The sequence below is a fragment of the Hordeum vulgare genome, chromosome 5H (genome assembly GCF_904849725.1).
Source record: "Hordeum vulgare subsp. vulgare chromosome 5H, MorexV3_pseudomolecules_assembly, whole genome shotgun sequence".
In the NCBI taxonomy this organism is placed as follows: domain Eukaryota; kingdom Viridiplantae; phylum Streptophyta; class Magnoliopsida; order Poales; family Poaceae; genus Hordeum; species Hordeum vulgare.
In genome coordinates, this window is record NC_058522.1 from 487,795,026 (window position 1) to 487,813,734 (window position 18,709).

Below are 18,709 nucleotides of genomic sequence, written 5' to 3' on the forward strand. Positions count from 1 at the left end.
AATTAGCATAGACATGGGGCACCGGAGGGGAAGAAACTATAGGGGATAAGCTGGCAGATTCAAATGGAATAGCCGGCAAAGATGAATTGAAGGAAAATAAGAGCACGTAGTCCACTGATTCTGAACTCTCCGAAGTGACGGAGGTATCTTTTCAATTCCAACTATGTCCCAAATAGTTCTAATTCTAATTCTATTATATCTTCCATACATATGTTTCCCACCTTTCCCTTTTTTTCTCTTCTTTTGGTTTTTTCTTTCTCTCTTGCACAAGACAGCCTTGGGCTGACCCCACCTACTTGGTGCGCCACCCCCAAGGTCCTTGGGCCCTCCCGGGTGGGTGGTCCCCCCTCCCAGTGAAGATCCGGAACCCATTCGTCATTCCCGGTACATTACCGGTAATGCCCGAAAACTTTTCGGTAACCAAATGAAGTCATCCTATATATCAATCTTCGTTTCCGGACCATTCCGGAAACCCTCGTGACGTCCGTGATCTCATCCGGGACTCCGAACAACATTCGGTAACCAACCATATAACTCAAATACGCATAAAACAACGTCGAACCTTAAGTGTTCAGACCCTGCGGGTTCGAGAACTATGTAGACATGACCCGAGAGACTCCTCGGTCAATATCCAATAGCGGGACCTGGATGCCCATATTGGATCCTACATATTCTACGAAGATCTTATCGTTTGAACCTCAGTGCCAAGGATTCATATAATCCCGTATGTCATTTCCTTTGTCCTTCGGTATGTTACTTGCCCGAGATTCGATCGTCAGTATCCGCATACCTATTTCAATATCGTTTATCGGCAAGTCTCTTTACTCGTTCCATAATACAAGATCCCGCAACTTACACTAAGTCACATTGCTTGCAAGGCTTGTGTGTGATGTTGTATTACCGAGTGGGCCCCGAGATACCTCTCCGCCATACGGATTGACAAAACCCAGTCTCGATCCATACTAACTCAACGAACACCTTCGGAGATACCTGTAGAGCATCTTTATAGTCACCCAGTTACGTTGCGACGTTTGATACACACAAAGCATTCCTCCGGTGTCAGTGAGTTATATGATCTCATGTTCATAGGAACAAATACTTGACACGCAGAAAACAGTAGCAACAAAATGACACGATCAACATGCTACGTCTATTAGTTTGGGTCTAGTCCATCACATGATTCTCCTAATGATGTGATCCCGTTATCAAGTGACAACACTTGCCTATGGTCAGGAAACCATGACCATCTTTGATCAACGAGCTAGTCAACTAGAGGCTTACTAGGGACAGTGTTTTGTCTATGTATCCACACAAGTATTGTGTTTCCAATCAATAGAATTATAGCATGGATAATAAACGATTATCATGAACAAAGAAATATAATAATAACTAATTTATTATTGCCTCTAGGGCATATTTCCAACAGTCTCCCACTTGCACTAGAGTCAATAATCTAGTTCACATCACCATGTTATTCCAACGAATCCAACACCCATATAGTTATGGGGTGTGATCACGTCTTGCTCGTGAGAGAGGTTTTAGTCAACGGTTCTGAAACTTTCAGATCCGTGTGTTCTTTACAAATATTTATGTCATCTTATAGATGCTGCTACTATGTGCTATTCGGAAATACTCCAAATATCTACTCTACTATACGAATCCGTTTCACTACTCGTAGTTATTCGGATTAGTGTCAAAGCTTGCATCAACGCAACCCTTTACGACGAACTCTTTAACCACCTCCATAATCGAGAAAAATTCCTTAGTCCATAAGTTACTAAGGATAAATTTTGACCGTTGCTAGTGATTCAATCATGGATCACTCTCTGTACCTCTCAACAGACTTTGAGTCAAGGCACACATTAGGTGCGGTACCCACCATGGCATACTTCAGATTCTATGGCCAAGGCATAGAAGACGACCTTCGTCTATTCTCTTTATTCTGCCGTGGTCGGGTTTTGAGTCTTACTCAAATTCACACCTTACAATGCAACCAAGAACTTCTTCTTTGCCGATCTATTTTGAACTCCTTCAAAAACTTGTCAAGGGATGCATCTTGTTGAAACTTCTATTAAGCGTTTTCGATCTATCTCCATAGATCTTTGATGCTCAACGTTCAAGTAGTGAAATCCAGGTATTCCTTTGAAAAACTCCTTTCAAACAACCTTGTATGCTTTATAGAAATTCTACATTACTTCTGATCCACAATATGTCAACCACATATACTTATCAGAAATTCTATAGTGCTCCCAATCACTTCTTTGGAAATACAAGTTTCTCAAAAACCTTGTACAAACCAAAAATCTTTGATCATCTCATCAAAGTGTATATTCCAACTCCGAGATGCTTGCACCAGTCCATTGAAGGATCGCTGGAGCTTGCATACTTGCTAGTATCTTTAGGATCAACAAAACCTCCTGGTTGTATCACATACAATGTTTGCTCAAGGAAACCGTCGAGGAAACAATGTTTTGACATCCTATGTGCAATATTTCATAAATAATGCATCAACTACTAACATAATTCTAACAGACTTTTAGCATCGCTACGAGTGAGAAAGTCTCATCATAGTCAACTGTTTGATCTTGTCGGAAACATCTTTGCGACAAGTCGAGCTTTTCTTAATAGTGACTTATCACCATCATCGTCTGTCTTCCTTTTAAAGATCCATCCTTACTCAATAGTCCTATGACCATCAAGTAGTTCTTCCAAAGTCTACACTTTGTTTTCATACATGGATCCTCTCTCGGATTTCATGGCCTCCAGCCATTTGTCGGAATCCGGGCCCACCATTGCTTTCTCCATAACTCGTAGGTTCACTATTGCTCAACAACATGACCTCCAAGACAGGGTTACCGTACCACTCTGCAGTAGTACGTGACCTTGTCAACCTACGAGGTTTGTAGTAACTTGATCCGATGCTCGATGATCACCATCATCAGCTTTCACTTCAATTGGTGTAGGCGCCACAGGAACAACTTCCTGCGCCCTGCTACACACTGGTTGAAGTGATGGTTCAGTAACCTCATCAAGTTCTACCACCCTCCCACTCAATTCTTTCGAGAGAAACCTTTCCTCGAGAAAGGATCCGTTTCTAGAAACAAACACTTTTCTTTCGGATCTGAGATAGGAGATGTACCCAACTGTTTTGGATATCCTATGAAGATGCATTTATCCGCTTTGGGTTCGAGCTTATCATACTGAAACTTTTTCACATAAGTGTCGAAGCCCCAAACTTTCAAGAAACGACAGTTTAGATTTCTCTAAACCTCAGTCTATACTGTGTTATCTCAACGGAAATACGAGGTGCCCTATTTAAAGTGAATGCGGTTGTCTCTAATGCATAACCCATAAACGATAGTGGTAATTCAGTAAGAGACATCATAGCATGGCCCATACCAAATAGTGCGTGGCTATGACGTTCAGACACATCATCACACTATGATGTTCCAGGTGGCATGAACTGCGAAACAATTTCCACATTGTCTTAACTGCATACCAAAACTTGTAACTCAGATATTCATTTCTATGATCATATCGTAGACAGTTTATCCTCTTGTTACGACGAACTTCACTCCTGAAACAGAATTGAACTTTTCAATATTTTAGACTTGTGATTCATTAAGTAAATACTCTTGTATCTACTCAAATCATCATTGAAGTAAGAACATAATGATATCCACTGTGTGCCTCAGCACCCATCGGACTGCATACATCAAAATGTATCACTTCCAACAAGTTACTATCTTGTTTCATCTCAATGAAAACAAGGCCTTGCTCATGTGGTATGATTTGCATGTCACTAGTGATTCAAAATCAAGTGAGTATAAAGATCCATCAGCATGGAGCCTCTTCATGCAATTTATACCAACATGACTCAAGCGGCAGTGCCACAAGTAAGTGGTACTATCATCATTACCTCGTATCTTTTGGCACCAATATCATGAACATGTGTAACACTACGATCGAGATTCAATAAACCATTGAAGGTGATTATTCAAGCAAAATAGAGTAACCATTATTCTCTTTAAATGAATAATCGTATTGCAATAAACACGATCCAATCATTGTTCATGCTTAACGCAAGCACCAAATAACAATTATGTAGGTTTAACACCAATCCTGATGGTAGAGGGAGCGTGCAACGTTTGATCATATCAACCTTGGAAACACTTCCAACACGTATCGTCACCTTGCCTTTAGCTAGTATCCGTTTATGCCGTAGCTTTCATTTCGTGTTACTAATCACTTAGCAACCGAATCGGTATCCAATACCCTCGTGCTACTAGGAGTACTAGTAAAGTACACATCAACATCATGTATATCAAATATACTTCTTTCGACTTTTGCCAACCTTCTTATCTACCAAGTATCTAGAGTTGCTCCGCCTCAGTGACCGTTCCCCTCATAACAGAAGCACTTAGTCCCGGGCTTGGGTTTAATCTCGGGTCTCTTCATTAATGCAGCAACTGCTTTGCCGTTTCATGAAGTATCCCTTCTAGCCCTTGCCTTTCTCGAAACTTAGTGGTTTTACTAACCATCAACTATTGACGCTCCTTCTTGATTTCTACTCTCGCAGTGTCAACATCGCGAATCGCTCAAGGATCATTGTATCTATCCTTGATATGTTATAGTTCATCACGAAGCTCTCACATCTTGGTGGCAGTGACTTTGGAGAACCATCACTATCTTATCTGGAAGATCAACTCCCACTTGATTCAAGCAATTGTCGTACTCAGATAATCTGAGCACACGCTCAACGATTGAGCTTTTCTCCTTTACTTCGTGGACAAAGAATCTTGTCGGAGGTCTCATACCTCTTAACAAGGGACAAGCATGAAATCACAATTTCATCTCTTTAGAACATCTCTTATGTGTTGGGGAACGTCGCATGGGAAACAAAAATTTTCCTACGCGCACGAAGACCTATCATGGTGATGTCCATCTACGAGAGGGGATGAGTGATCTACGTACCCTTGTAGATCGTACAGCAGAAGCGTTAGAGAACGCGGTTGATGTAGTGGAACGTCCTCACGTCCCTCGATCCGCCCCGCGAACAATCCCGCGATCAGTCCCACGATCTAGTACCGAACGGACGGCACCTCCGCGTTCAGCACACGTACAGCTCGACGATGATCTCGGCCTTGTTGATCCAGCAAGAGAGACGGAGAGGTAGAAGAGTTCTCCGGCAGCGTGACGGCGCTCCGGAGGTTGGTGATGACCTTGTCTCAGCAGGGCTCCGCCCGAGCTCCGCAGAAACGTGATCTAGAGGAAAAACCGTGGAGGTATGTGGTCGGGCAGCCGTGAGAAAGTCGTCTCAAATCAGCCCTAAAACCTCTGTATATATAGGTGGGAGGGAGGGGGGCCTTGCCTTGGTGTCCAAGGACCCCCAAGGAGTCGGCCGAGCCAAGGGGGGGAGGACTCCCCCCCCAAACCGAGTTGGACTTGGTTTGGTGGGAGGAGTCCCCCTCCCTTCCCACCTCCTTCCTTTTTTTTTCTTTCCTCTTGATTTTTCTTCTCTTGGCGCATTGGGCACTTGTGGGCTGTCCCACCAGCCCACTAAGGGCTGGTGTGGCTCCCCCAATGCCTATGGGCTTCCCCGGGGTGGGTTGCCCCCCCCGGTGAACTCCCGGAACCCATTCGTCATTCCCGGTACATTCCCGGTAACTCCGAAAACCTTCCGGTAATCAAATGAGGTCATCCTATATATCAATCTTCGTTTCCGGACCATTCCGGAAACCCTCGTGACGTCCGTGATCTCATCCGGGACTCCGAACAACATTCGGTAACCAACCATATAACTCAAATACGCATAAAACAACGTCGAACCTTAAGTGTGCAGACCCTGCGGGTTCGAGAACTATGTAGACATGACCCGAGAGACTCCTCGGTCAATATCCAATAGCGGGACCTGGATGCCCATATTGGATCCTACATATTCTACGAAGATCTTATCGTTTGAACCTCAGTGCCAAGGATTCGTATAATCCCGTATGTCACTCCCTTTGTCCTTCGGTATGTTACTTGCCCGAGATTCGATCGTCAGTATCCGCATACCTATTTCAATCTCGTTTTACCAGCAAGTCTCTTTACTCGTTCCGTAATACAAGATCCCGCAACTTACACTAAGTTACATTGCTTGCAAGGCTTGTGTGTGATGTTGTATTACCGAGTGGGCCCCGAGATACCTCTCCGTCACACGGAGTGACAAATCCCAGTCTTGATCCATACTAACTCAACTAACACCTTTGGAGATACCTGTAGAGCATCTTTATAGTCACCCAGCTACGTTACGACGTTTGATACACACAAAGCATTCCTCCGGTGTCAGTGAGTTATATGATCTCATGGTCATAGGAATAAATACTTGACACGCAGAAAACAGTAGCAACAAAATGACACGATCAACATGCTACGTCTATTAGTTTGGGTCTAGTCCATCACGTGATTCTCCCAATGACGTGATCCAGTTATCAAGCAAGAACACCTTGTTCATAATCAGAAGACACTGACTATCATTGATCAACTGGCTAGCCAACTAGAGGCATGCTAGGGACGGTGTTTTGTCTATGTATCCACACATGTAAATGAGTCTTCATTCAATACAATTATAGCATGGATAATAAACTATTATCTTGATACAGGAATTATAATAACAACTATACATTTATTATTGCCTCTAGGGCATAATTCCAACAGTCTCTGTTTCATCTCTTTAGAACATCTCTTATGTTCCGTGACGTTTGAAAACGTCTTCGGCGCCTTGCTTCTAAGCCATTAAGTATTTTGTACTGAACTATCGTGTAGTCATCAGAAACGTGTATGTCGGATGTTCACAGCATCCACAGACGACGCTCGAGGTGCAGCACACCGAGTGGTGCATTAAGGACATAAGCCTTCTGCGCAGCAACGAGGACAATCCTCTGCAAAGTTTGCTACTATCAACTTTCAACTAAATTTTCTCTAGGAACATATAAAAATAGTAGAGCTATAGCGCAAGATACATCGTAATTCGCAAAGACCATTAGACTATGTTCATGACAATTAGTTCAATTAATCATATTACTTAAGAACTCCCACTCAAAAAGTACATCTCTCTAGTCATTTGAGTGGTACATGATCCAAATCCACTATCTCAAGTCCGATCATCACGTGAGTCGAGAATAGTTTCAGTGGTAAGCATCTCTATGCTAATCATATCAACTATACGATTCATGCTCGACCTTTCGGTCTCATGTGTTCCGAGGCCATGTCTGCACATGCTAGGCTCGTCAAGCTTAACCCGAGTGTTCCGCGTGCGCAACTGTTTTGCACCCGTTGTATGTGAACGTTGAGTCTATCACACCCGATCATCACGTGGTGTCTCGAAACGACGAACTGTAGCAACGGTGCACAGTCCGGGAGAACACAATTTCGTCTTGAAATTTTAGTGAGAGATCACCTCATAATGCTACCGTCGTTCTAAGCAAGATAAGGTGCATAAAGGATTAACATCACATGCAATTCATAAGTGACATGATATGGCCATCATCATGTGCTTCTTGATCTCCATCACCAAAGCACCGGCACGATCTTCTTGTCACCGGCGTCACACCATGATCTCCATCAACGTGTCGCTATCGGGGTTGTCGTGCTACTCATGCTATTACTACTAAAGCTACGTCCTAGCAATATAGTAAACGCATCTGCAAGCACAAACGTTAGGTTAAAGACAACCCTATGGCTCCTGCCGGTTGCCATACCATCGACGTGCAAGTCGATATTAACTATTACAACATGATCATCTCATACATCCAATATATCACATCACATCGTTGGCCATATCACATCACAAGCATACCCTGCAAAAAACAAGTTAGACGTCCTCTAACTGTTGTTGCATGTTTTACGTGGTGACCATGGGTATCTAGTAGGATCGCATCTTACTTACGCAAACACCACAACGGAGATATATGAATTGCTATTTAACCTCATCCAAGGATCTCCTCGGTCAAATCCGATTCAACTAAAGTTGGAGAAACCGACACTCGCCGGTCATCTTTGAGCAAGGGAGTTACTCGTAGCGATGAAACCAGTCTCTTGTAAGCGTACGAGTAATGTCGGTCCGAGCCAATTCGATCCAACAATACCGCGGAATCAAGAAAAGACTAAGGAGGGAAGCAAAACGCACATCACCGCCCACAAAAAAAAATTTGTGTTCTACTCGAGAAGACATCTACGCATGAACCTAGCTCATGATGCCACTGTTGGGGAACGTCGCATGGGAAACAAAAAATTTCCTACGCGCACAAATACCTATCATGGTGATGTCCATCTATGAGAGGGGATTTCCGATCTACGTACCCTTGTAGATCGCACAGCAGGAGCGTTATTGAACGCGGTTGATGTAGTGGAACGTCCTCACGTCCCTCGATCCGCCCCGCGAACCGTCCCACGAACCGTCCCGCCATCCGTCCCACGATCTAGTGCCGAACGGACGACACCTCCGCGTTCAGCACACGTACAGCTCGACGATGATCTCGGCCTTCTTGATCCAGCAAGAGAGACGGAGAGGTAGATGAGTTCTCCGGCAGCGTGACGGCGCTCCGGAGGTTGGTGGTGATCTAATCTCAGCAGGGCTCTGCCCGAGATCCGCAGAAACGCGATCTAGAGGTAAAACCGTGGAGGTATGTGGTCGGGCTGCCGTGGCAAAAGTTGTCTCAAATCAGCCCTAATAGCTCCATATATATAGGAGGAGGGGAGGGGAGGCTTGCCTTGAGGCTCAAGGAGCCCCAAGGGCTGCACCACCAAGGGGAGGAGGAGTCCTCCTCCAATCCTAGTCCAACTAGGATTGGAAGGTGGAGTCCTTCTCTTCTTTCCCACCTTTCCCTTTTTTTCTCTTCTTTTGGTTTTTTCTTTCTCTCTTGCGCAAGACAGCCTTGGGCTGACCCCCCCTACTTGGTGCGCCACCCCCAAGGTCCTTGGGCCCTCCCGGGTGGGTGGTCCCCCCTCCCGGTGAAGATCCGGAAGCCATTCGTCATTCCCGGTACATTACCGGTAATGCCCGAAAACTTTCCGGTAACCAAATGAAGTCATCCTATATATCAATCTTTGTTTCCGGACCATTCCGGAAACCCTCGTGACGTCCGTGATCTCATCCGGGACTCCGAACAACATTCGGTAACCAACCATATAACTCAAATACGCATAAAACAACGTCGAACCTTAAGTGTGCAGACCCTGCGGGTTCGAGAACTATGTAGACATGACCCGAGAGACTCCTCGGTCTATATCCAATAGCGGGACCTGGATGCCCATATTGGATCCTACATATTCTACGAAGATCTTATCGTTTGAACCTCAGTGCCAAGGATTCATATAATCCCGTATGTCATTCCCTTTGTCCTTCGGTATGTTACTTGCCCGAGATTCGGTCGTCAGTATCCGCATACCTATTTCAATGTCGTTTACTGGCAAGTCTCTTTACTCGTTCCGTAATACAAGATCCCGCAACTTACACTAAGTCACATTGATTGCAAGGCTTGTGTGTGATGTTGTATTACCGAGTGGGCCCCGAGATACCTCTCCGTCATAAGGAGTGACAAAACCCAGTCTCGATCTATACTAACTCCACGAACACCTTTGGAGATACCTGTAGAGCATCTTTATAGTCACCCAGTTACGTTGCGACGTTTGATACACACAAAGCATTCCTCCGGTGTCAGTGAGTTATATGATCTCATGTTCATAGGAACAAATACTTGACACGCAGAAAACAGTAGCAACAAAATGACACGATCAACATGCTACGTCTATTAGTTTGGGTCTAGTCCATCACATGATTCTCCTAATGATGTGATCCCGTTATCAAGTGAGAACACTTGCCTATGGTCAGGAAACCTTGACCATCTTTGATCAACGAGCTAGTCAACTAGAGGCTTACTAGGGACAGTGTTTTGTCTATGTATCCACACAAGTATTGTGTTTCCAATCAATACAATTATAGCATGGATAATAAACGATTATCATTAACAAAGAAATATAATAATAACTAATTTATTATTGCCTCTAGGGCATATTTCCAACAATAGATTACGCCTGCACCAGCGATGATTGGTCCGTGATTGAAAATATCATGTCCGAACCAAATGATAAAAGAAATTTAGTGAGCATTGACGACTCAAATCTCCAAAGAAGACAGTTGGAACATTTTTTTAATCCCCGGAGAATTTCTTGGCGATGAAGTAAGTATATGTAGCTTTATGACGAGACGATGCTATTTGAACATGAGTTTCTATATTTCCTATAACCAAGGTGTGCACTTCATATTGCAGATCATAGATGCATACATACATTGCATAAGTGCTAAAGAGCATCTAAAGATGAGGACATGTGGAAGTGTGTTCTTAGAGAATGCATGCATCTCTAAGCTGATAAAGGAATTTAAGTTTATACGGGATGACGCACCAAGATGGGTGTTAGACAGAGCTACAACTTATTTTGAACATGATATGGTGAGTCTCAGTTCCTTACATATTACTATAAATTCAATCATGGATGAATGTTTGTACAGATGGGACCTAAACTAACAAAAACTCTATTTTCAGACATATGTTCCAGTAAACTTTAAAAACTTTCATTGGTACCTAGCAATTATAAATATCGGGGTCCAACGCATCGAGGTGCTCGACTCGCTAGGCCCAGGAATGAACCGCAAAGACCTCATCGCTATGGTTAGTTATTAGTTCCACTGCACCATCTTTTGATAAGACAATTTATGTTATTCTTCGGTTTTCATGATAATGCGTTGTCATTTATTCATGCAACAGCTCGAAGGACTGGAAAATGTATTCCAATATGCATCACTTCAAATGGAACTAACATTTGATAAGTGGAAAGACGTAAACATTACAACATGGCCAAGGGAAGAATGTATTAAGAGCAGTCTGCACACAGATGGGTATACCTCTTTCGAACCAAACTTGTTGCTCCCATCCCCTTTCGGCACCTCCTTCTCCTTCAGGATATCTGGACCATCAATATTAAGACATATGTTGTAAGAATGTGATCCTTTGTCGCTTCAGGTTATAGAATAACTACAATTAGTAAAAGTGAGAATTCTATGTTTACAGATATGAGGAATATCTTAAACTTTATTTCTAAATACAGCATACAAAAAGACAGCTTTGGTTCGACACTAATTGCTACATTCTTGCATTGGGTCTGAGAGAAGGAGCTTCATGCATCCTGGTGGGAACGGAAGAAAGGAGAGGAGGTGGGTCGTACGAGGCTGTTGAGATAAACGAGGGGCATTTAATTTAATTATGCCTAACACTTTTAGAATTCTTAGATTCTCAAAGTCGCCCTATGCACTTGGACGGAGGGAGTACGAAAGATATATCACTTTGATTATTTTTGCCCAAAGCAGTTCCCGTAATATATCAATGACGTCAACATTGTTATAGACATGAAGGTCTTAAACTACTACTTTCAGATCTACTGTAGCAAGGGAATTGTGAATAAGATACTTTATTCAGCTTCAGTGGATTTGATGGAGCAGAAAAGGTCAAAGAACAAACGCTACAACAAGTCTTTCCCACCTTTATAGGGTTACCAGATAACATCAGGCAAATGTCATTGTCCTTTACAAAGCAAGCATGCCTATTTTTTTATGAAACTTGTATGTATATATCTCTTAAGAAGCTGCAGCAGCATGTACATATGTGAAACATTGATACCTCAACGGAAGTTGATGTTTCATGGAAGCCACCCGATGAATCCCAAAACTATAAAGCTTTCAAGCTTCGGTACAAGTTTTCCGTCTTCACAGTAATATTGATATCTTGGAAAACCCCTTCTGTAAGCACACATAAAACAAAATTATGTGCCAAGCACCATAGCTAAGTATTTCTACAAGAGTTTTTTTACATTCCTCTACAGGTTCTGCTACCAGCAAGCCTATAAACAAGTTAATGACTATTGCATCTCTCAACTAAATGTCTAGAAGATGAAGTTTTAATAAACATGCACTTACTTTGCGGTCATTCATCACTACAGTTGTAGGTATTCTTTGGTACTTCTTGTACTTCAGTCCAAGAAACTCCGTTTGAGGTTTTGTTAAAAGAGAACATCACAAAGGGAAGATTAACAACTGAGGTAATGAATTAACATTGTTTTCGAAGCAATGTAATATGGAGAACAATCACCTCAAACTTAGATACCAAGATTCATAAGTAAGAGGAAAACGACCTCTGCAGTGACCATGCCGAGCTCGACCGGGGCGTCCTCAACAGGTTCATTTTCTCGGGGCGTCCTCAACAGGTTCCTGTGCTCGGGGAAATACTTCGGCTTGGGCTTGGGCTTAGGCGCCGCCTTCGCGCGCTTCGGCCGGGCTGTAACCGCCTCCTTGTGGCTGTCGCCGGCCTCTGCAGTAACCATCCCGAGCTCGACCGCCCCGCGTCGCAAGGAAGAAGGAGGGCCCCGGCGTCAACGTATATGAAGAAGGGGCGGGTCGGGGAAGAGCATAGGGCCAGCTCGCGAACCCCCGCGTCCGAAGGAGGAGGGCAGGCCCGCTGTCGCCGGGACCATGCCGCGCTCGACTGCCCCGCGTCGCAAGGAGGAGGGATGGCCCCGGCGTCGGTGTATACGAAGAAGGGGTGGGGCGGAGTAGAGCACAGGGCGGGCGCTCGCGAGCGCTGATGACGAATGGGAGATTTGGCTGCTGGCGATGGAGATGAAGGAGAGGGAAGGCCACCAAAGAGCGTCGCCGTTGGGTCGCAGTGGAGTTGTGGATAGGGATCGGGTGGGGAGAGGGGGGAGTGGGTGAGATTGTGAGCTTTTTTTTCTATAATCGAGTTGGGGAGTGGGTGAGGTTGTGAGTGAGTGTGGCTGTTATAGAATAGCGTTTATCTTCTATAAAAAAATTAGCAACTCGGTTATTTTGTGTAGGGCATGTCCGATTCACTTGCATTGTTGAGGTTTTTGTTATCACTTTGCCTATCAAATATCTATAATTTAATTTCTATAAAATCATTTTTATATAAAACATTTATAAAAATTGATAAAAATATATTGGATATATTTAATTTCTATAATGATATATAGGTCATCTTGTGGTCTGTGGATGACAAATTTTATGGAGTACTTCACTGGAAATGATTTGTCTGACACTCCTACGCAGGTAAATTTTATGTAATACTTATTCTATGTTGTATCATTATTTAACTCTTATTTCTACTTTAATAGGATCATATGGAAGATTTTAAAACAAAACTAGCTGTCATTTTAGTGGACTCGGAATTGAATGATGATAATATAAGAAATCGAGACATGGAAGATGACGAAAACAATATAGATCCCATGGATTGTATGATTCTGGATGGACCCCCCTCAGAATCTCAACACATCGAATACATCCTTAGATGTTGAGCTCATCTCACAGTCATATATCCTTTCACCGTCTGTCAACCCAACAAACGATGACTTAATAGACGAACTGTGCTTGTTCATCAGTATGGTTGATGATGACGCTTTACTAGAGTAAGCCATGTTCTTTTAGTTCATTTTGTATTTTAATAAATTACTCTGATTTCATTACAATTGACAAAAAATTGATTTTACAGGAGCAAATGGGTGAAAAGCTCTGATCCTTACCCTATCAGCTTAAAGTTGAGACAAATAAAAAACATATTAAACAATGATGAATATATGGATATTGATTGCTTTAACATGGCTGTGCGGATACTAGCGCGCCATGAAGTCCAGCTTCTCAGAGACATTCCATCTCACTACATGGATCTAAACTTTTGTGTAAGTTACTATAATTGCGTATTACATATTTTTTCCTCATAGCACTATCGTTTTCTTCCTTTTTTTAGTCCATATTCCACTATGCACGAGACCCAAGTCATCATGAAAATATGGACAGTGCTACGTTCAAACGATTGTTTCATAGCTGGCCTGACAGCAATGAGTATCATATCTCACAGTGTGATATGGTAAGATTATAATTTTTCGTTTATAACAGTGGTTTATTTGGTTTTAATTGATATTTCATGTATTTATAAACGTATGCATCATTGCAGATTTTATTGCCTTGGGATATTTTTGGGCTGTTTCTATTGTTTGTCTTGGATCAAGATAAAAAAGTTATCTCAATTTTTGATCCGATACCAGTACCTACTTTGGGGAAGAATATACATAAAACCATGGTGAGTAACCTAAACCTCGCACACCAAGTTGCAAACCCTGCATTCAAGGATGATATCTCTAAATGGGAATGTATAGTTCCGGTTGGTCCAACAAACTCACACTGGTACGAATATTTTTAATGCATTATAATATTATATAATTCATTCATCCAACGCGCATTATGTGTTTATTTCATACATGCAGTGCCTTGTCGGGGTATTTGGTTTTTAACTACATGCACTCGTTGTGCGATGGAAAGCTATATTTTCCTATACCCCAGGTGAGTACTTACACCATGCTTATTTTTATACACATTGCACATACAAACTTGTTATAACAATGTTGTCTAATTCATATGTATGATTGTTTTGGACTGAGGAAGCGATTTTTGGTGCATATTTTAAAGTATGAAGAAAATGAATCTCAAAACAATATCCCATACATTGAAGGAAGCATTATAGATCGAATCTATAGATGGACTTTCATTGCTTCAAAAGATGGACCATCAAGATGATGACCCACAAGTATAGGGGATCAATCGTAGTCCTTTCGATAAGTAAGAGTGTCGAACCCAACGAGGAGCAGAAGGATCTCACAAGTGGTTTTGAGCAAGGTAAAATCTGCAGGCACTGAAATTGTGAGTAACAAGTGATTGTGTGGTGAGATGATTCGTAGCAAGCAACAAGTAACAAAAGTAGCAACGATGTAGCAAAGTGGCCCAATCCCTTTTGTAGCAAGGGACAAGCCTGGACAAAGTTTTATAGGAGGAAAAATGCTCCCGAGGACACATGGGAATTTCTGTCATGCTAGTTTCATCATGTTCATATGATTCACGTTCGTTACTTTGATAGTTTGATATGTGGGTGGACCAGCGCTTGGGTACTGCCCTTACTTGGACAAGCATCCCACTTATGATTAACCCCTCTCGCAAGCATCCGCAACTACGAAAGAAGAATTAAGACAAAGTCTAACCATAGCATTAAACTAGTGGATCCAAATCAACCCCTTACGAAGCAACGCATAAACTAGGGTTTAAGCTTCTGTCACTCTAGCAACCCATCATCTACTTACTACTTCCCAATGCCTTCCTATAGGCCCAAAGAATGGTGAAGTGTTATGTAGTCGACGTTCACATAACACCACTAGAGGAAAAACAACATACAACATATCAAATTACCGAACGAATACCAAATTCACATGACTACTATTAGCATGATTTATCCCATGTCCTCAGGAACAAAAGTAACTACTCACAAAGCATAATCATATCCATGACCAGAGAGGTAATGAGTAGCATCAAGGATCTGAACATAAACTCTTCCACCAAATAATCCAACTATCATCAACTACAAAGAGTAATCAACAGTACTAGCAACCTTACAAGTACCAATCGGAGTCGCGAGACGGAGATTGGTTACAAGTGATGAACTAGGGTTTGGAGATGAGATGGTGCTGATGAAGATGTTGATGGTGACGAGTCCCCTCCGATGAGAGGAGTGTTGGTGGTGACGATGGCGACGATTTCCCCCTTCGGGAGGGAAGTTTCCTCGGCAGGATCGTCCTGCCGGAGCTCTAGATTGGTTCTGCTCAAGTTCCGCCTCGTGGCGGCAGCGAATCCACGAAAAAGATCCTCCTTGATTTTTTTTCTGGACGAAACCCTTCATATAGAAGAAGAGGGAGGCCAGTGGGCCAGCAGGATGCCCACAAGCCCTCATGGCACAACCTGGGGGGTGGCCGCGCCGTGCAGGCTTGTGGCAACCTGCTAGCGCCCCTTTGGCGCTTCTCCAGCCCAGTATTTTTTAGAAATCTAGAAAAAAATCCTCGTTGATTTTTATGGCGTTTGGAGTTGCGCAGAATAGGTATATCAACTTTGCTCCTTTTTCTGGCCAGAATTCCACCTGCCGGCATTCTCCCTCTTCATGTAAACCTTGCAAAATAAGAGAGAAAAGGCATAAGTTTTGTACCGTGAAGTGAAATAACAGCCTAAGAAGCGATACATATCAACATGAAAACATGATGCAAAATGGACGTATCATGTTGGGGATATTACCTGTGAATGACCCGCCCTAGTTGGGCTGGGTTATTCACTCTGGCGATTCACCTTAACAATTGTTTGGGCCTTGTCCTGGCCGGATCAATGTCGTATGATAGTTTATTGTTTTTGGAAGATCTCCAGGCTTTGGAAGACGGCGACTTAGAGACCACAGGGGCCGCGACTTGTAGGAAGGAAAGTACACGTATAAACCCTAGGGGTTCGACCTGTATATAAAGGCGAGTCCCAGGGGAGGAGAGGGTAGGTTAGAAATCATCGAGTGCTAGGTTTGGCGAGTTACGCCCTCCTTGTAATCGAATCCATATCAATACACACCAAAGCAGGACGTAGGCTTTTACCTCCTCACGAGGGGCCGAACCTGGGTAAATCGCCGTGTCTCTCCCGCTTAACCCCTTTGAGTCGCCACCAAGGTGCGATGGCTCCAGTACTAAGTCCTTTCACGAGGACATCTGCCGTGACAAAACCACGACAGTTGGCGCCCACCGTGGGGCCTACGCACGGTGGAGTTGAGTTCTCAAAGGGAGCCCTACCAGGGTTTGGGAGTTACGCGACGGGACTCATGACCCGGAGCCGCCGCGGGATAACCTATGTCGACAACCAGCAGTGGGGACCTGAAGCGGATTCGATTGAATCTGGTTACAGGGTCCCCTTCGGCAAGATCAACATCTTCATCGGCATGATTGGATCATCCACGCCTGAGCCGGACACCTCCACCGACGTCGTCGAGCCGGCCAGTACGTCCGCCCAGTGATAACGCCAAATCTGACTCGCCCGGTCTTTGTGGGGTTCACGCAGGGATCGGAGGAGCCAGAGCGCTCGACGACTCAGGAAACTACACCGGTCAACTCTGATGACGAATCATCCATGGGCGACTCAGATTCAATCCGGTATCTTCATGGGCATTGTCTTGGGGGCTTGTCTCTAGCCATGAACCCTGAAGTCCTTGACCGAACCCGCCGCCAGATCGCCATCTACATGGCAGGAGCGACTCAGCCCACACAAAACCCTACTGGAGGCGATGGAACCAGCGAGACGTCCAGGAGCCCAGCCGCACTCCTGGTGGACTTAGCCGCGGAGATCACAAGACTAATGGCGACTCCCCTCACACCAGAAAACCAGGAGGAGATAAACACCGAACTGGCGAAACTCAGAGAGGCAGTGGCAAAGGCTCATCGGGACGCCGAGATAGAGTCCGCCAGGATCGAGATTCGGCAAGCTCAAATTACGGCCGAAAGGGTGCATTTAAACACTCACAACTGGCGGCTCGAGAGACAGCAGCGCGCGTCCGACGCCGTCCATCAGCGGAGACACCAGGGTCGCCTGCCCCATGATCTCAATCCGACCCGCCTGTTCGATACTCCACGAACCCCTGGGGCACGAGCCGCCCCGGGGGAAGGATCGGGCCGCCCGCCTAACCCACCGGCTCAGCCAGTGGAAGATCACATTCCCCAATTCCGGACGCCTCAAGGTCACTTTTCCAACCCGGTGGATAACGTGCTTGCCGCAACTCGCCATCTGGAGTCTCTTCCGATTCACGGCAACACCCCTGCCGAGATAGAAGCAAGGAACACCATCGAGATGTTGAAGACGACGGTGGTTCAAAACGCCCAGTTCTCACATAGCCTCGAGAGGTTGCATTCCACCCCTCAGGCAAGTTGCACTAGGAGCTGGCCAGAGGACCAGCCCGCCGTAAACAACAGGCCACGACACGTCCCACAGGACAACCCGCCTGAACGGAACCCGCCGGGCCGGGATCTCCCAAACACCCAAGAGGCCCCGGCCCTCCTCGCAGGGGGCGGAGGGCAAGTTGGAGTACCATGCTTGTCCCCCGCCCTTCGGAACAAAAAGATGCCCAAAGACTTCAAGGGACCAAGGAAAGTGCCTAATTATACCCCGGACCTCGAGCCGGCGTCATGGATCGAGAGTTATGAAATCGCCATGGACATGCTCGATGTGAACGAGGCGGTTTGCGCCAGATACTTCACCATGATGCTCGAGGGGTCAGCACGCACTTGGTTGAAAAACTTACCTCCCAATTCCATCCAGTCCTGGGCCGAGTTAAAAGAGCGTTTCATCAAAAACTTCCGAGGAACTTGCAAACGTCCGATGACGATCGTCGATCTACAACACTGTGTTCAGCGCCCGGATGAGTCGGCCCATCATTGGTCACGTCGGGTTGCAGAAATTATTCATTCGTCAGATGGTATTACGGCGGCTCAAGCTGTGCTCATCCTCGAGCACAATTGCCACTACGAACCCTTGGTGCAAAAATTGGGGCGACTCAAACGAAAGGTCCAAGACATGGGCGAACTGATGGACACCCTCACTAGATATGCTGAGGCGGATGATACCAAAGATCCTGGCGAGGATGGTAAGGCCAATTCGCCTAAGAAGGGCGAGTCATCCAAAAATCACACCCGGTTCCAGGGGCGTAACCGTCACAATCAAGGGACCAATGGCAAGCGGAGACCGCAGGAGGAGCCCTCG